Raw genomic sequence first — 21,155 nt, 5'->3', positions numbered from 1 at the left:
TTTCCAATGAAAAACGAAAAATTAATCAATTTAATAGCATAATTAATCAATCCAAAAACAAACGAATACGAAAAATTCTGTACACATTTCATTAAACATTTAAAATACTTCAACAATAACAACAATGGAAAAAAAGAAATATGTACATATCAAATCAATAATTAAATCGTAATTTGTGAAATATATCCAGAAATTTTCCTCTTTATTGTTTAACTGAGAAACCCTTTCAATAACAAAGAAGAAATTCACACAAAAAAAAAAGGAATTTTAATTATTATTTTAATAAGTTCGTGATGAAGTAATTACGCGGATAATGAGCGGGAGGGGGGGGGGCGGCTATTCATTATTATTCATTACTATTTTAATTTCTTTTACGGTCTTAATAATGGGATAAAATTAGAATTTTTAATTAGAATTGTTGGTGGTGTTTGATGACGTCCGGAAAGTTAGGAAAGAGAATTCTTTAGCGGTTTTAATGTTATCAAGAGCCCCTTTCGGGGTCCATTTGGATAGTTGCGGAATCAATTGAGGCCCGAAATATACCAGATGGCAGACCCTCAATATGAGAAATACATTCGCTGTATATCTGGGAGTCTCTAGTTCACAGTTTGGGAGATAGATGGCTGCACCTCTCCTAAATGCCTGAATTCACGTGGTTTACGGAAAATCCACCTAATGAGACTGATTGAGTGAACAAGGGCCGGATTAACCATTAGGCAACGTGCTTAGGCCGTCAGGGGGGGGGGGGACTTGGGAGTCTGCAAACCCCTCCCCCCCGAAATGTGAGAAAATGGCCGAAAGAAGGGGAAAAACTTCCGAACGAAGTTTCTGGCAACGACCCTGGGGTTGGGGGGCACCACAAAAAAATCAAATACAGTAGAATCCCGTTTCAACAAATACCGTTATAGCGAAAATCCTCGTTTCAACAGAAACTTTTCTAATTCCCCCTCGCCTAAATAAGTTTACATGGGAGCAAAATGCTTTAACCTGGAATTCCTTTATAACGAAATTTCGTTATAACGAAGTGATTTCTCCGGTTTCTTGGAATTTGTTAAAAAAACGGGAATTTTTTTTTTCCTAACATCAACCATCAGGTGGAAAATCCAAAAATTTCAAGGAGCACTTGATTATTCAACAGTTGGAGATCTTCATCGAAACGTTGACCAGGACTGTGAATAAGGGCTCATTTTCAAGTATTGAATGCTTAACAATGCAGCCGTTCACACACCTCCGCACCGTCCCTGCACCATCAGCGATTAGTTTAGATTTCCAATGCTCTATAAAGGGGCCATTCAAGTATTACGTAAGCAGAGTTTTAGCCATTGTTGACCCCCCCCCCCCTTGTCAGCAGCTTAGAATACTTCATACCTTCAAAAAAGGGGTGGTTGATGACGTAAGCAACCTTCAACCCCCCCCCCCTCCTCCCCTGTCATTATAAGTCAGCAAATCCGAAACCCCCCCCCCGATGCTGACGTAATACTTGAATGACCCCTCGGAATCATTTGATGTGGTTCCGTGACAAAAAAAAAAACCAAAACAAACCACTCTCAAGTGGTCTCAAGCACATTTTTTTTTTTTTTTTTTATTTTTTTTTTTTTTGAACTTTATTTAACACGATGAAATAGCACAAAATAATAAAACAAATTCACCAAGAGATCCCGTGGATCTGTACTGATGAACACGAAGTATCGATGAGTAATTACAATACAATTTCAAGGACAGAACGAACATAAAAAAAAAAAAAAGAGGGGGAGGGAAAAATGTTGATAATTATATCGAAGTAATTCTGCATCTGTGAGCAATTATACAATTAGAATACAATACAACATTTCAGATATACAGTATGTTTTCATATACATTATAAATGAAGATTATGGAATGCTAGATTGATGCGAGAATTGTTTTGCGACTTCGACATGTGGAGGCAAACAGCAGGAAGTGTACTTAGACATTTAGAAAATTCGATTTAGCACTGATCGATAGAGCTCTGTTTTTGTTGTTTTTTAAAAATGATCGTTGATGTTAGCTATTGAAAAAAGGTAAGTTTTTAAACGTTTTTTCAGTAACGGTATTGAAGGGGGAAAAAGAATATCATGCGGCAGTTTGTTATAAAATTTCGGGATAAGATATGTAAAATGGTTTTTCTTCACTGTTTTATGTATCAAGGGAATATTAAGAATGTTATTGTATCTATTTGATGTCCTTGATAAATTAAGAGGGAGACAAAGTTGTTTTTTATTAAGTAGGAGAATCGATTTATAAAAATATAAATACCGCAAAGGGAGTATGTTAAGTTGCCGGTAGAGATCAAATGACGGAGTTGAGTAATTGCCAGTTAGTGATCGGATTATTTTCTTTTGGGTCTGGATGATGGGTCGCAGCGTATTGATGTAGTCACTGCCCCAAACAGATAGTCCATATAATAGATGAGAATGAAAAAGGGAATAATAATATGACAGCAAAAAATGAGTATTTAGATAATGTTTTAGATAATAAAATTTATAAACTATAAAACAAAGTTTTGATTGGATATGTTTTACATGGGACTTCCATTTAAAATTTCGATCTATAACAATACCTAGGTATTTAATGGAGCTTACTTGTTCTAATGGAGTACAGGTACATAAAAGATCAGTAGGGCAGTTTTTATTATGAAAAATGAGGTTACAGTTATCGAAATTAGTGAGGTTTGAGAAACTAATGTATTTTGTTTTTAGAATGTTTATTTCGAGATCATTTGATCGAAACCAATTTCGGACTTTGATTAAATCGTTGTTAATAATATGATCCAATGATTGATGATCATTCTCAGAATAAAGAAGTACAGTGTCATCCGCAAATGTGATTATTTTGGCATTTAGTTCAAGGTTACAGAAATCATTAATATAGATAGTAAAAAGCAACGGTCCCAAAGTGGTTCCTTGTGGAATTCCTCTGTGCATGTTCACTGGACTACTAATATGCTTACCACACTTAACAGATTGAGATCTATTATTAAGATAGGATTCAAATAATTTATAAGCAGTACCTCTAATACCATATGTGTGCAATTTAGCAAGCAATATATTGTGATTGATGCTGTCAAAACATTTTCGTATATCAAGAAAAATTGCTATTGTTTGTTTTGAGTTATCTAAGCTATCAACCACAAATTTGCTAAATTCAATTAGTGCAGTTTCAGTGCTTTTGTTTGGCAGGAAACCATGTTGATTTTCTGAGAAAAAATTATTAGCATTTAAAAACGAGTATAATCTACATTTTAAGATAGATTCCAATATTTTGGTTGTCGTACTGAGAACTGAGACTGGTCTATAATTGCTGAGGTCATTCTTGTCACCGGTTTTATAGATAGGGGTAATGATTGCTTTTTTGAGTGATTCTGGGAAAACACCACTTTGAAAACAATTATTAACTAGATCAGAGAATACCTGAATGACGCTGTCAGGAAATCGCTTCCAAACTTTTGAGTTCATTGCATCGATGGAAGATACAGAGTTTTTTAGTTTGTTAATAATTTTCTTTATTTCAAAAATATTAGTTGAAGAAAGAAAAATTGAATTTTGAAAACCACGTACGTAGTTTTTATAGTCATCCATGGAAACTACAGTATTTCTTCCAATACTATTGAAATACAAGTTAAATTGATTGGCAAGAATCAGAGGTTCAACATTTTCTGGAAGTACATTCTCTTTATTCTCAGTGCCTAATATTCTGTTAACAAACTTCCAACGCTCAGTATTGTTACGACATTCCGAGAACTTGAAAGAGTAGTACTGTTTTTTAGATTGCTTTATTTTAGATTTGATTCTTGATTTTATATTTCTATATGCAGTTTCCATAGAGAGGTCATACGGATATTTTCTTGTTTTTATGTAAAGTTGTTGTTTTGTCTTAATCAAATTGCAAATTTCGCCTGTAACCCATGGTTTACCGATCTTCTTCCTTGAAACAATTATTCGGTCACTGGAATGATTTTGGACAATGACATTCATGGTGGATAAAAAATTATCAAAATCTTTTTCGGGATGAGTGTGATCGAATCGAAATTCATAATTTTGGAGAAAATTTGACATATCAGCATACCGAATAATTTTCATTTTCCTATGTATAGTTTGACTTATTTTATCTAATATTGGGGTGGCAAAGTGAAGTTTACAAACGATCGGAAAATGGTCAGTTATGTCTGTGTCAACTATTGATGAATAGTATTTGGTAATATTAGTTGAGTGACGTAGATAAATATGATCAATACAACTATCAGAAAGAGGCCTAGTTTGATCAGTAATTAAGGGGAGGAAACCATGTCCTGACAACATATTCATGTAATCTAGATCGTCATTATTGGGTTTTAATATGTTAATATTGATGTCACCTACCAATAGGACATTTTTAGATTTTGTATTCATTAATATAGAGTCAAGTTCTTCAACAAATTCTGATTTTGAAAATGAGTGTGATCGATATAAACAAAGAATAGTTAATTTGAGTGATGGCTGGTTAATGCCAATCACCTCAGCTGTTTCCATTGCGATTGACGTAATGTTATTATAATTTAAAGATTTATTTGTGTACACCAATATGCCTCCTGAATTATTGTAATTTCTACAGCATGGGAATAAATCAAAACCTGATATTTTATAAAGGTCAGACTCTACATCAAAAATCCACACCTCCGAGAGAATTATAATATCTATATGATCAACACAACTACTTATAAATGACATAAAATGGTCAAAATTGGCCCTAACGCTTCTTATATTCAAGTGAAAAACCTTAAAATTTGATATATTACTAATATTGTTACGTTGAATATCGTGAATAACCGAAAGAAACCTTTCTAGATCCTCCAAGGTGCTCATTTTGAGATTTAAATTTTCGTTACTATTAATTGACATGAGATAAGTCATCTACATGACTGATTTTGAACACCCCGGAGTCATCTGTTTTACGCATAAAAACTTTACCGTCACGAATCCAACAATACGCGAAGTTGTGTTGTTGCTTATGTTGTTTAGAATGATAAAACACATTTTTCATGTATGGGCTCAAATGTTCATTAAAATAAACTGGTGTGGGTCGTAGTCTGCTGTCGATCGAAGACGCTTTCAGTTTCTTAGATTTTGCCAACTTGAGAAAATTGTCACGATTAGATTTTTTATCGAACTGAATTATGATCGGCTTTATTTTATCTTTCATCTTCGTAGGCACTCGATGTATAACTGTAATATTGCCCACCAGATCACTTTGCACCTGATCAGCTATTCTTGCCTTCAATTCAATCACATCCTCATTTTCAGTCTCTGGAAGGCCTTGGATCTCAATGTTACAGCGACGGGAATATTGTTGTAGTTCACCAATTTCAATCTGAAGTTTCTTGACTTCAGTTTTTAGCTCAGAATTTTCCGATGACAGTTCTTGTTGCTTTGTTTGTAGCTCAAGTAATTGGGATTGATAGTGCTTGTTTTGGTCACTCAGTTCTTTGAATTGGCAGCACATGTATGATTTCAGTGATTGTATGTTAGCATAGAATGCTTCACTTATTCCGTTCACGATCTCTCTTATATCACTCGGCATTTTTTCAGTATCAAGAGAGAGTAACTGCATATCCATTAATGGTTCGGGATCCGGATCCCTCGTAGAAGTATCCCCTGGATCATCTTGTCTACGTGGATCTTTCTTCGATGACTTGCTTGTTGTTTCTTTACATTTAAAGCATATCCAACTCAGAACCCGATCACGCCTCAGCCTGCGGAATACCAGTTCGCTGAAACCTCCACAACCATAATGGAAGATGTCTTTGCATTTAGTGCAACTAATTGAATCGTCTGGAGTTATGATTGTCTCCACACACCTGGAACACACTTTCTCTGCCATACCGAATAAGATCAGAGCTCTTATTATTTGTATTATATGAATAAAAAAATATTTAACATATAGTACACATCCGTAAAATTATGTGATTACGAAAAATTGTATATGTTATATTAAATTTGAAATGAGTTACGATGAGAAAAAAAAAATTAGCAAGCAAACAATAATTTTCAGAGAGAGCCTCAACCGTACACACCCACTCGCCTAGCTGTTGCCAGATTGGGTGCTTGAGCACCCACAGCACCCCCGGCTCCGACGCCGCTGCCTAAAGATGATTATGATGGCCGTTGTGGGACTCAATGGAAACGAATGTGTTGACGTGAAGAAAAGATTGTCATTCCCTCCACAGATATGACTTCACCTCTCTCCCTTTTCATCACTACGGAAATTATCTCTCTCTCCAAAATATAAACAAGAATATATATAAGGGGGTCATTCAAGTATTACGTCAGCATCGGGGAGGGGGGTTTCGGATTTGCTGACTTTTGATGACAAGGGGTGGGGGGGGGAGAGGTTTCAAGGTTGCTTACGTCATCAACCTCTCTATACAAATCGATCGTCGCCAAATTTTGCATATATATATACCAAATGGGACCCGACTTGAACTACCGGCTACTTTAAAATTTCGTCAGAGCAGGGCAAATGCCCCAAATGGGCAAAAAACACGTACGGCAACAATGGTTTTTGGTCCTCAACAATCACAGTTCGAAGGCGGGGGGGGGGGAAATCGGAATACCTAGCACCCTTTAAGAAAAGAAAAATATATGTATTTATTTTTTTACGTTTCTTTAAATCGAGATTTGTTTATTTCATGAAGTCGCGCAGGAAGTCGCCATATTGGCGAACTTAGACACGGTTTGCATGTCCCTCAAAGAAAGAGGGAGATATCACGTGACCCAAAAAGCCTCATTTAAGAAAACCCGAGCAACGCCGGGTATTATAGCTAGTTTTATATAAATATATTACGTAAATATGTGTTGGTAATTCAAATGTGATCGCTGACGCCCAGCACTGTGAACGGAGGCTCTGTTTGATTATTCCCGTTGCAGTGCAGGTGTGCTCTGTGTGTGTTTATTGCAGATTCTGTAAAAGTAAAAGGGAAACAAAACTGCTCAGCACTGTGGACGGAGGCTTTGTTTCTTCGTTTCCCGTCACAGTCGAGGCGCAGTATATATATTTTTGCATACATTGTGCATTTAGACCATTCTCAAATCTCTCCCACTTCAACACGCCAGCTTCTTCTTTCTTGCCCGCAAGTCTTTTCCACACTACTTCTTTCGAAATCTCAGGCTGCGGTTTCCGGCCAGCGCCTCCTCGAGATAGAAGGCTTCCACCGCAGTCTGCTTGTGACGTCAGTAACTAGTCCATTTTCCCTCATAATATTCAGGGGAAAAAAATTCCCTGCTCGTTCCAGTATCATCGTTTTGAGGGAAAAGGAATGATCGGGCTCAGAATTGGCGATTTCTATGCCCCACATCCAATCACTATGCGGTATTTGTGAGCCAATCAGGAAGATTCCACGCCAAAATAGGAAGAAACGAAATAAGATGCTGTGTTTCAAAATGTGGAAAACTTGCTATGTAGTCTGAATGACGTTTATGGCGAACAGTGCAGAGGCCTTCTATCTCTAGGAGGCGCTGCTCCGGCCCTTATGTGCTACTTTTTCTTTTCTTTTCAAACCGAGCACAACTCAGGTCTATCACCATTTATGGGCGATTTACTACCTAGTGAGTTGTGCCGGAGGTGTAACCTAACAGTCTGAGTGCATATGTGGTGTTGTATTTGATTTTTCAGTGCTGCCATCTATATTTCAGAAGGGAAGTGAGCGATGTTATGAGCCCTAGCGTGTTATGATTGAATTACATTTGTGCTCTTTGTACACTGGTGTAAGAAATTAAGAGAATTTGCAGACTTGGCCGATTATCTCTAGAACTACTTTTAGTACCGATTTTAATGAAATTTGATATGTACATACATTGATACAATACAAAACAAATAACCATTCAATAATTGTAATACACAAGCATGATCGTGCGTAACACTCGTTGGAGTCTGAAGGTATGAAACAGCGGTTGCAGAATAAACAAAACAATGGGTTAATAGGGGGGTATGGTCCCCTCTTACAGATATACGGGTCTGGCAGCGTGATTTCATACTTGAAATAAGGCAGTTTATCATTTCCTGTGGCAATTGGTCCCACTCGTTCAGCAACGCTGTTTTCATTCCCACGGGGGTTGCGAGTTGCAATTTCCCTCCCCAGAGCGTCCCAGACATGCTCTATAGGGTTAAGGTCTGGCTGGCCAATCCATCCGGCGAATATCCTCACTCTCTAGAAAATCGTCGAGCAGAAGAGCTCTATGTGGCCTCGCGTTATCGTCCATTAAAATGAACTCAGGGCCAACTGCACCCCTGAAAAGGCGAACATAGGGCTCCAAGACCTCATCGCTATACCTCACACCAGCCACAGTGCCTCTTTCAAAGACATGGAGAGACATGGCCATCCAACATGATGCCTGCCCAGACCATTAAACCTTCTCCGCCATAATGGTCGATTTCGCGGACATTGGAGGGTAGGTAGCGGGTCCCTGGTTCTCTCCATATGAACGTACGGCGAGAATCGGTGCTTAGGCTGAACCGGGACTCATCAGTGAAGAGAACGGTCGCCCATTGATCCATACTCCAATCTCTCTGCACCATGATAAACGGATTCTCCTGTCCGTAGAAGTGAGCGGGACGCAAACAGCAGGTCTTCTTGCAAACACCCCTCTCTCATGAAGTCTTTTGGAAACAGTCACCCTTGATACACGGGTTCCTGTGGCTGCATACAAGTCACGAGAGAGCTGAAAAGCTGTAGCACTCCTGTTACGCCTCGCTATAATCGACAAATGGCGATCTTCTCTGGCCGTCGTGGCTCTTGGACGACCTTGCCCGGAACTGTTTCCATACGACGCTGGGCGTTAAATTGAACTCTCTGCAAATCTGGACTTGAGATTGGCCTGCTTCTATCCTCCCCACAATTCGCCACCTCATTCCATCATCTAAACGTTGGTGGTTACTCATTTTTACTGTTACGATTTGAAATTAACCGATTGCTGCAAAATAACATCAAGAAATTCGCCGAGGTGTGCTAGCGAACGAAATGCGTCTTGACTTACGCGCGCTTAATAAAGCCTGTTTCTCTACTGGCTCCGCCTACACACACGCGTACGCTTACTTATTTGACGTACAAGATTTGCATTTTTGTCTAGAAGCAGTGGTTTTACATTCAGTTCAGTTCTTTTCACGAAATTCGATAAAATATGAAAATTCTCTTAATTTATTTCACCAGTGTAGGTCTGTTGCTCTCTGTGGCGAGACTTTTCAACGGGGAGATCGGCTCGCATTCGCGCCTTGAAGTTGGGAACCACAGAAAACCAACTTAAGCCGACCACCACTGTAGAGTTCGAACCCGTATCCTCGCATCGCGAGTCCGTCACTATAACCACTCGACCACCACAGCGGCAATTCAAGTATTACGTAAGCATATTTTCAGCCATTTTGACCCCCCCCCCTTCCCGTCAGCAAAATTTCGTCAGCACCTTTTCATATCTTCAAAAAGGGGTGGTTGATGACGTAAGCAACCTTGAAACTCCCCCCCTCCCCCCCCCGTCATGAAAAGTCAGCAGTCCCCCCCCCCTATGCTGACTTAATAATTGAATGACCCCAAAGTAACGAGAAACATGAATCTTGATAATGCATTTGGAAACTATTCGTTGTCTACGGAACGATTGTTGCAGATGATTTAAATCAGCCGTAACATTGTTGTCACTTATCGCATGTACAAGAATGAAATAGTTTCGGATTCAGCGTAAAACACGCTACACACTGATGTGACGTGATTTCACGTAATGTCAGAGATATTGTGGATTCTCTGTGACGTGGGCATTGCACGTATTATAATTTCCATGTCACAAGTTTCCCACGAATCTCAGAATGTCCCCCCCCCCCAACGTCTCTGACGTTACATGATAATCACGTCACGTCAGCGTAGTGTGTTTCAGCCTTAAAACGTTCTTCCGAATGAATTTATATGAAATCGTTCTCGACAATTTTCGGGGAAAAAATCGTCAGTTTGAACGTAGTCAGTCAAAGAGGGACTTTTCAAATTTCAACCTCTAAGGGCTGGGAGTCATATACAAGGCGGTTCAAATGGGGGGCAATAATGGCCGAGCCGAAACCGCTGAAGCAATAAATATGAAAAACTTGGTCAGTATTATATTTCCATGATACAACCCGCTAACAGGGAGGGACCGCTGAAAATCCAGCCCTCAAGGGCCGATCTGTCCGTTAAAAAGTCTCGCCGCAGAGAACAACAGGCCTACAACGTTGCAATTATTAATTCATTGCACCGAGTTGAGGGGAAAAACTCATAGTTTAAAAAATTGATTGCAGATGGCAGCAGTACACATAATAACCATTGCACAGAAACAAACTTCACGGAAGGTTCACTATACATACACACGTATTCCAACATGAACTATTTCGTTAGAAGTTCCGCGGAGGAATATGGACGAGGTGTAAGTCTGGTTTTGCAGTAGTATTGAGGAATCATCGCCGAGAGTGATTTTCAGATTACCAAATCCACGCGGGCGTTACAGCTGGTAAAGTCACAAATTACCAGGGAGGGGAGTTTATGTACTCCTAAGTCTCATATTATAACGTCTAAATGCTTCTACGAACAGTCGACCCTCGGTTTACGAACTTACTAATTCGTTCTCGGAAGTCCGTTCGTAAATCGAATTGTTCAGAAACCGAAATAGTTTTTTTCGCCCCATAGGAATCAATGAAAAAACAATTGATTAATTCGTTCCAAGGACTCCGAATATTTTCAGTGTGGACTTTGACAGCAGTGCTTTGTGCTCAAAAGTGCATAATGTGCAAAACCGATTGAAATCTCACACACACACACTCTACACCAGTGATTGCCAACATGGACGTTAACGCCCCCTGGGGGGGGGGGCGATGGAATGTTTCAGGAGGCGGTAGAAGCTACGGGTATAATATAGGACTCTATGGGTTAGATTGCATTGGGGGAGGGGGGGGGTGGTCGATGGGAGAAAAAAGGTTGGGAAACTATGGTGTAGACTGTAGAGCATAGTTTCCCAACCTTTTTTGTTCCATCGCCCCCCTTCTTCAGAAATTTTTTTCTCCCATCGCCCCTCAACGCAATCTAACCCATAGGATCCTATGTTATACTCGTAGCTTCTACCGCCCCCCTGGAAGTTTCCATCGCCCCCGAAGGGGGCATTAACGCCCACGTTGGGAATCACTGCTCTACACTAACAAAGAAACAATGAAAACACTTTTCCCTTCCTAAGAGCTGGATCTAGATCTCACTGTTGGGATCTTGTTGGGATGATTTTGCAAATTGTTGTGGGTAGTGACCATACGTCCCGTTTTTTCCGGACGGATCCCCCACTTTTGCCTCCATTCCGATTTTTCCTGTTTTTTAGTCAAAGTTTTCTTGAATTTGTTATTTAATCAAAAACGTTCATACGTATGTAATTTTCAACAGATTTATTGAATGTAATATTATCGCTATCGGGATTAGATTTTTCGCTATCGGGATAGGGCCCCCATAGATCCGCGCCCGCCTAGAAGAGAAGCCACTCGTTCCCGAGCGTCGCAGCGGTAATATAGTCGTCTTCCTCCTATGAAGGTTACCATCAAGGTCTATGGGTTCGAATTCGAGCATAGAGAACGTCAGAAGCAAGTTTTCTACCTACCGAGCCTAGGCAGCACCTCCTAGATATAGGCCTCTCCGCAGTCTGCTTGTAACGTCAATTTTCCCTCAGTCCATTAGGTAGTCCATTTTCCCTCAGAAATATTCAGGGAAAAATAATCCATGCTCGTTCCAGTATCATCGTTGTGAGGGAAAAGGAATGATCTCGGGCTCAGAATTGGCGATTTCTATGCCCCCACATCCAATCACTATGCGGTATTTGTGAGCCAATCAGGAAGATTCTACGCCAAACTAAGAAGAAACGAAAAAGGATGCTGTGTTTCGAAATGCGGCTAACTTTACTAGGTAGTCTGAATGAAGTTTATGGCAAACAACTGCAGAGGCCTTCTATCTCTTGGAGGTGTTGGCCTGGGGGCGACCACCAATGGATGGGGCCTTCATTTCCCACCCAACTCCACTGGTTGGAAATTTTCATATGGCGATATGTGACCGGAGTTGGTGCTTGCTAAAGCGGCAATCCCAACCCTACGACATAATGGGCTTGCATCCCATATCTGAGCCAAAGGTTGCGGGCCATGTCTGGTTTCTGTAATACGGTAAAACCTCTCTTTTGCGGACACCGGTGGGAGAAAAAAAAATCCGTATGTAAAGGGAGGGGGTGACCGTTAGTCAGGGGTTTTTAAAAGCAAACTTTTTTATAATGCAAGGGGGGAAATTGAACTATTTGCTCGTAAAAGAGGGGGGTGACCGCATCTGAGGGGGTGTCCGTTAAGAGGGGGTCATACTGTATTTTCTTGGTGGTGTCACGTGCTAATACTGATTTGACTATTACTGCTGTTTTAGTTCTTGCTGTTGTTATTTTTTTTTTTTTGTTGCTGTCCGAGAATCATTCAAGAGTGTGAAGTCAAGTACCCTCTTAAGAGGACACCCTTGAGATGTGGTCACCCCTCTTTCATGGACAAATAACAATTTCCCCTTGTATAAATAAAAATTATGCATTTAAAAACCCCTTGATTAACGGTCGCTCCTCTTTTACAGACACTTTTATTTTTTTTTTGTCCCGTCGGTGTCCGCAAAAGAGAGGTTTCACCGTATTGTAGAACAATCGAACAATCGAATTGTCTGGACCTGAATGACGTATGTTAATGACATCGTGCTAGGACTTCTTCAGTGACGTCACGAGGTTCGTGCGGACAATTTCTTCTACAGTTGTCGTTTCGCCGGCGGCGCTCAACAATGACATCAAGGAGGGAAAAACTTTATTTTGCCGTAAAAGAGGCGGGGGGTGTCCGCATTTGAGGGATGTCCGTTGAGATGGGGTTTTACCGTAATAAATTCCTAGCATAATATCTAACGTAAATTGGAAGAATATCGAAAATTTTTCGTTGCGCAAACAAAAACCGGGACGAACAGTCGTCCCGAAGGGCGAGAAACCGGGACGTCTGGCCACCCCAGCCAGGTCTATATCGTCATATAGACAATTTACAAACGATCTACAAATGGGGTTTCGTACTACGATTTATTGCCAAAATCTATTTTATAAATTTTAAGGCGTCGATTTGATAATTTAAAATTTTTATGTAAGTCACAAATGAAAATATAGGACCGAGTCTGAGAATGTTCAGATAAATTTATGGATTTACTGGAGGATTTTTCTCCGATGAATTCGAACGTTTGTGCGAAGTTTTTCGGTGAATTTTTCCCTATGATGCACTTTTTTGGCGAAAATTTTCAGGATTTATATTCGTGGTGTCGTCATTCAATTTCACGATTTATCCGAGAATTTTATTTATGATAAATTTCATCATTTGTTTATGAATTATTATTATTTTAGATTCCTTTCAGGTTTAATTCGAAAAAATTTCTGATAAATGTTAGGATTTATGCGTGAATTTTTATTTCCGATTAATTTCAGGATTTATCCATCCGGAAAATTTTTCAATTAATTTCAGGATTTATCCGAGAATTTTTCCGAGATTAATTTCAGTTTTTGTTCGAGTATTTTCCTGATTAATTTCAAGGTTTATTCGAAGTTTTTTTTTTACTAATTTCAGTTTTTGTCCGATAATTTTTTCTTATTAATTTAGGGATTTATATGATAACTTTTCCTGGTGACGTTCAAGATTTGTCTGGACTGAAAAGATTTGAGAACGTTTCCCGATTTATTTCAAGATTTGTCCGAGTACGTTTCCCGATTTATTTCAAGATTTGTCCGAGTACGTTTCCCGATCTATTTCAAGATTTGTCCGAGTACGTTTCCCGATCTATTTCACGATTTGTCCGAGTACGTTTCCCGATTTATTTCAAGATTTGTCCGAGTACGTTTCCCGATTTATTTCAAGATTTGTCCAAGACTTTTTCTTGGTGACTTTCACACAAGATTTATCCAAAAAAAAATTTTCCCGGTGACTTTCAAGATCTATCCGAGAACGTTTCACCGATTTATTTCCAGATTTATCGGAGAATTTTTTATGACAAATTTCAATGTTTATTCGAGAATTTTTTCCAATTAAGTTTAAGATATATCCAAGAATTTTTGCCGATTAATTTCAAGATTTATCCGAGAATTTTTCCTGATTACGTTCATGATTTATTTGAGAATTTTTCCCGGTGACTTTCAAGATTTATTCAAAAACATTTTTCCAGGTGACTTTCAAGACCTATCCGAAACGTTTCCCAATTTATTTCCAGATTTATCTGAGAATTTTCTATGACGAATTTCAACCCTTAATTGAGAATCTTTCCCAAAGTTTTAAAATTTATCCGAGAATTTTTCCCGATTACTTCGAAGATTTCTTTGAGAACTTTTCCCAGTGACTTTCAAGATTTATCCCAGAACGTTTCCCGATTTTTTTCAAGATTTATCCAAAACATTTCACGGTGACTTTTTCCAGATCTATCCGAGAACGTTTCCCAATTTATTTCCAGATTTATCTGAGAATTGTTTATGACAAATTTAAACGTTTATTCGAAATTTTTCCCGGTTAGTTTTAAGATTTATCCGAGATACTTTCCCTATTTATTTCAAGATTTATCCGAGAATTTTTACCATTGACTTTCAAGATTTATTTGAGAATTTTTATGATAAATTACTATACTTATGAAAATTATACAAAAACTATACAAATATTTTTCCGATAAATTTAAATATTTATCGGAGAATTTTGCCCGATTAATTTCAGATTTATCCTTAAAATTTGTAAATTAATATCAGGATCTATCCAAGTACTTTTTACAATTAATATCATAGAATACAATTATTATTAATGTAATTAATTAAATATAATTAACGTCATGGAATTCATCCGGAAAATTTTTCTTATTATTTTAAGATTTATCCGAGACTTTTCCCGGTTAATTTCAAGATCTATCCAAGAATTTTTTTATTATAAATTACAATACTTATTCGAGAATTCTTTCGAATAAATTTCAAGATTTTTCGCAGGATTTTTCCAATTTATTTCAAAATTTCTCTGGTAAATTTTGAAATAAATTTCTATGTTGTCTTAGAGTTTTCTATAACAAATTTCAAGATTTATCCGAGAGTTTTACCGATAAATTTATTTTTTTAAGGATTTCCCTTTCCGTTTTGAAATTTATCGAAAAATTTAATTACATAATTTATTGACAAATAAATAAAAACATAATTTATTTATTGTACATTTACAAATTTATAGGGTGTCTTTTCCATGAATATAGAGATTTATTCCCAATTACATAGTCGGGAAATTTAGATTTACACGACGATCTCACTTGTTCAATTTCAATCTTTGCGTAAAATTTAATTATTTGATTGCTTAACCAGATAAATTTCAAGATTCATCCGTAAAATTTATTTCATGAAAAATTTCAAGAATGTTTCGCTAAATTCCGTTGTTTTAATTGAAATAAAAATTTGTTCACGCCAGTGCTCTCCAGCCCGAAGTCTTTTTACCATTGGAAGATTTCTCCAAGAATTTCCTGATAAATTTCAGGATTTATCCTGAACAAGTGTTTTTAGCATATATAAAAATTTGTACCATAGATTTTTAATAAACCTCGTGGTTATAAATGGAGTAAATTTTTGGAAAATTTCATGAACTGCGTCATGGCATATAGAGTAATAGCCACTAAAGAATATATTGGGAATTTTCATGATTTTTTCTCTTGAATTTTCTGATAAATTTCGTAACTCAAACATGATTGTCTGATACGTTTTGTAATTCAAACAGAATTTCCTGATAAATTTCGTAATTGAAACAGAATTTACTTATAAATTTCGTAATTGAAACAGAATTTCCTGATAAATTTCGTAATTGAAACAGAATTTCCTGATAAATTTCGTAATTGAAACAGAATTTCCTGATAAATTTCGTAATTGAAACAGAATTTACTAATAAATTTGTAACGCAAACATGATTGTCTGATACGTTTTGTGATTCAAACAGAATTTCCTGATAAATGTCGTAATTGAAACAGAATTTCCTGATAAATTTCGTAATTGAAACAGAATTTCCTGATAAATTTCGTAATTGAAACAAAATTTACTAATAAATTTGTAACGCAAACATGATTGTCTGATACGTTTTGTGATTCAAACAGAATTTCCTGATAAATGTCGTAATTGAAACAGAATTTCCTGATAAATTTCGTAATTGAAACAGAATTTCCTGATAAATTTCGTAATTGAAACAGAATTTCCTGATAAATTTCGTAATTGAAACAAAATTTACTAATAAATTTGTAACGCAAACATGATTGTCTGATACGTTTTGTGATTCAAACAAAATTTCCTGATAAATTTCGTAATTGAAACAGAGAATTTACTTATAAATTTCGTAATTGAAACAGAGAATTTACTTATAAATTTCGTAATTGAAACAGAGAATTTACTTATAAATTTCGTAATTGAAACAGAATTTAATAATAAATTTCGTAATTCAAACAGAATTTACTGATAGGTTTCGTAATTCAAATAGAATTTTCTGATAAATTTCATAATTCAAACAGAATTCCCTGATAAATTTCGTAATTCAAGCAGAATTTTCTTGTAAATATCGAAACTTATTTAAGAAATATGTTTATTAGCAAATCTAAAAATTTATTCAAAGACTTCCATGCTAGTTTCAAAATTTATCAGAAACAACATCCGATAAATTTTATTCGATTATTTTTTACGTTTATGCAGGGATATAAATTTTCTGATTAATGCATGAATTTACTGATAAATGTTCTAGAATTTATTTACAATGTTAATACTATAAACGTGTTTAAAATATTTTTACACACGTCCCAAAAACTTCATTTGAAATTTTGCTTTGTATAACAACAAGTATAAATTTATAAATTCTCCAATTATTTCAAATAAAAACTAAAAATTTCAAACATTTTTGAAAATTTTTAATTTATTTATTGAATATCAATCAAAAAACTTTTAATATCAGCGCATTGATAAATTCACATATTCAAAAATTTACTTAAAAAATTTATATATAAATTTATTCGTATAGAATTATTAAGTTTTGAATAAAAATGAATTTATTCATGAAAGAAATCACTATGAATCTTTTAAAAAAAAATGCATTATAAATTCATTCATAAGAAAAAGTTAGGATATAAATTCGGTCCAAAATTTACGTAAATTGTTCAATAAATTAGTTCAGAAAAAATAAGGAGAAAAATTCTCACACACACACAATATCAATGGAATTTATAAATTTCCGAAATTCACAATATTTCAATCAAAATCCATGGCATCGATAAATCAATAATTTACACCAAACAATACAAATTATCAAAATTTATCAGAAGAAAAACATTTTACAAATTTTTTATAATTACTATATAATTATAATTATTAATTTCTATATTATATACAAATTTATTTTTAAAATAAATTTGAGTATAAAAACTTACCGATTCTTTCTTTCCCGTTTGTGCGCCGAAAATTAACCTTTGAATATATAATAACGATTTAATTTATTTTTTTTCTTTTGCCGTAAATTTGACAAATTTGGCAAATTTTTCTTTAGGCCGTTGTTCTCGTCGTGACGATCGACGACGTTAAGATCAAATGTGAATCAAAATTCCGTCCAAAAGGCTTTTTATGAAGACATACATTGAGGAGATAATAACATTGGCGGGCTTTACCTTACTTCCAAGGGTTGCCAATTCAAATCTTGGCGAGATTCGTTCCGTCGCCAAAGCTCCAGAGCTACGATAATGATCGGCATTAGGTCTTCATTATCTTTGATTGAGATACGATAGTATTAATTTAATTCCAAGGAGAATAAATATCTGAATAAACTTTTTGTTTCTTTTTGATTGGGATTTCCAAATTGACTGTAATGAGCCCTAATGAAATCAATTGATGCTTCGAACATCCGAATCGATTATTTATACGTTCATTTTATTCATTAGTTAAAATTGGTTATTTCTATTTATTTCTAAGAAAATTTATTACTTTCATTTTAAAAAAAAAGAGAGATTATTTTCCGTTTTCTTTGGAAATTTTGATAAGTGTGCTTATTTGTGAAAAAGCAGTTGTTTTTCTTCAATTAAGCCGAGTCCACAACCCGCAGAACTCGGCCCAAAAACCGGTTTTGAGGTGTGGCCATCACAGTGCGGGCCGATTATGCGTAGCCACACTCCAAAACCGGTTTTTGCGCTGCAGAATTTGAATATTTTTGATTATGTATGCTAAAAATGTTTTCTTCGTTACGCATTATGAGAAGAGAAATGTTACTGTGTGTGTGTGTGAGTGTGATTATAACTTAAGGAAATTGATTATTTTAGTTGCTCAATTGAAAATTGATTATTTTCAAATATTTTGAAAGAGTTGAGAATTTCCGTTGTTTAAAAAATTTGTTTTTAATTATTTAGAAAATTGATTTATTTAATCATTTAGAAAATTGATTTATTTAATCATTTAGAAAATTGATTTATTTAATCATTTAGGAAATTATTTTGGTTGCTTTAAAAATTGATCATTTTTAACTATTTATAAAATTGATCATTTTAAATTTTTTAGAAAACTGATCAGTTTAAATTTATTTAGAAAAATTATTATTTTGTTCAAAAAATTGATTATTTAAGTGAATAGTTGATTGATTATTTAAGTTCTTTGTGTTTATAATTTGATTATTTTTATAGTTTAACAAATTTATTATTTGATTGAAACTGATTTTTTGTTATTTTGAAAATTCATCATTTTATTATTTAGAAAATTTATTATTTTATTATTTAGAAAATTTATTATTTTATTATTTAGAAAATTTATTATTTTATTATTTAGAAAATTTATTATTTTATACTTTAGAAAATTTATTATTTTATACTTTAGAAAATTTATTATTTTATACTTTAGAAAATTGATTATTTTAAACATTCAGAAAATTGATTATTTTAAACATTCAGAAAATTGATTATTTTAAACATTCAGAAAATTGATTATTTTAAACATTCAGAAAATTGATTATTTTAAACATTCAGAAAATTGATTATTTTAAACATTCAGAAAATTGATTATTTTAAACATTCAGAAAATTGATTATTTTAAACATTCAGAAAATTTGTTATATTAATTATTTAAATAATTGATTACTTTAAATTTTTAGAAAATTGCTGATTTGTATTATTTTTCAACTGCTTATTTTTGTTCACATAATTAAAGTATTGCAATATTTTTGATTACGTATTTCAAAAACTGATTTTCATTTTTTTCATTATGCATTTTGAAAAAATAAGATTATTTGTGACTGTGTTGGGGAAAAAATGATTATTTTTCATTGTTCGATAAAAAATTACTTTTTATCGGTTGGTAGAAAATTATTTTTTATTGCTTAGATGAAAAATTACTTTTCATAATTTTGTTAAACAAAAAAAAAGATTATTTTTCCTCATTTGCATTAAAAATTTATAATTTCATAACTGTTTTGCAAATTTATCGATTTCAATTATTGGTGAATTATTCTTATAGATAGATATTCCAGTAGATTGATCACGTCGTTATTAACTCATTTTCAAACTTTGTTATTTTATTTCGCTGAAAATGACATTAATTATTAAATAATTAAACAATCATTTTTGAAATAATAATTTAATGATAATTTTTTTATTATACGTATATTTCCAGGAACTGAGCTGTTTTCAATCGTTTCATGGAACGGTCATATTTTATGACATTGGGAAAAAATTTCTCCGTTTATTTGAAATTTTTCATTCATTTACCAATTATTTCATTTATTAAATATTAATTAACAGAATTCACTAATTATTTTAAAAAATCATTATTTTTATTTTTTTGGAGGGAAATTTCGATCGTTTTTATGCGTTAATAAAAACTATTTTTTGTGGAAATATATTATATTGTTTTTCATTTGAAAAAATTACGTATTTTTAATTTCTTTATACAAAAATTGACTATTTTAATATTTTGTATTTTGACTATATTTTATTGACTATTTCATTACAGTATATTTTAAACATTTTGAATTTCTCATTCGTAGAGAATTAATTCATTGTTCTCATTTATTGAGAATATTGGTCACACAGTTTCTCTTATGTTATTATGTAAAATAAACAGATTTATTTATTCATTGAGGTAAACAAATTGTAAATTTATTAAGCTAAAATCTATCTTGTATTGGAGAGGATAAATTTCTTTAGTGGCGTGTTTGCTCCAATTTTATTGAAAAACGGGGATGCCCGTCGAATACAAAAGGTTAGAAACTCCTACTCTACTGTTACCATAAGCTGAAAATAAATTTATTAAGTTACTAATAATAATTTATGCTTTGTGAATGAATTGTTTCCCATGGCCTTTCTTTCTTCTTTGTATTCTTTCTGTTTTACTTACCATCTTCTTCTGTCTTTGCTGCTAATTCTTATTTTCTTCCTATCTTTTATACTTCTTTGTTATCTCTTCTTTCCTTGCCTTTCTTTGTGTTACACCTTCTATCTTTCCTGTTCTTCTTCCTTCCCGTTTTTCTGATTATTCTTCTTTCCTCTCCTTGTTTTTCTACTGTTTCTTCCTTTTTCTTTTTTCTCTTTTTACTTCTTCTTTCTCTTTTTACTTCTTTTTCCTTCACGTTCTTTCGTGCTTCTTCTTTCCTTCCCTTTCTCTCTCTCTCTCTGTTTCTGTTTCTTTCATTTTTTCGTTTCATACCTCTTTTTTCTTTCCTTTTTCTCACACTTCGTTTTTCCTTCCCTTCCTTTTTTTATTCTTTCCTTCCCTTTGTTTTCTTATTCTTTATTTACTTTTTCTAGGGTTCGCTTTCTTTTCCCACTTCATCTTTCTTTCCTTCCCCTTTTTCTATTTTATATTTTTTGTTTCTTCTTCCACCTCTTTCCTTCCTTCTCTTTTTATGCCTCTTCCTACTTCTTTCTTTTTATTTGTTTGGATTCACCTTTTCCCTTTTCTATTTCTTGTTTTCAGCCCATCTTTTATTACTTATTTCTCTTTCCTATTTCGTTCACTTCTTTTATCTTTCAAAATTCTTTTCTTCTTCTTTAGTTTCCTTTCTCTTTCTTTCCTTTCTTTCACTTTTTCTTTCCTTCCCTTTCAATTTAAAATTTAAAGCTT

General features: G+C 34.5%; 1 protein-coding gene across 1 annotated transcript in view; it reads right to left on the bottom strand.

Annotated features, from left to right (window-relative positions):
- Positions 1-17,657, bottom strand: part of LOC149067856 (uncharacterized) — a 120,941-nt gene extending 103,284 nt beyond the window's left edge. Inside the window, exon 1 of the mRNA XM_089251999.1 lies at positions 17,489-17,657. The gene's annotated coding sequence lies outside the window, so the exon portion shown is untranslated. The remainder of the gene's footprint in view (positions 1-17,488) is intronic.
- Between the last annotated feature and the right edge of the window lie 3,498 nt (positions 17,658-21,155).

Source organism: Pholcus phalangioides, unplaced genomic scaffold (genome assembly GCF_987345545.1).
Source record: "Pholcus phalangioides strain wild (caught in Gottingen) unplaced genomic scaffold, Ppha-v1.0 ptg000028l_1, whole genome shotgun sequence".
NCBI lineage: Eukaryota > Metazoa > Arthropoda > Arachnida > Araneae > Pholcidae > Pholcus > Pholcus phalangioides.
Note: the sequence above shows the minus strand (reverse complement) of the source record. Positions and strands in the feature narration are given on the sequence as shown.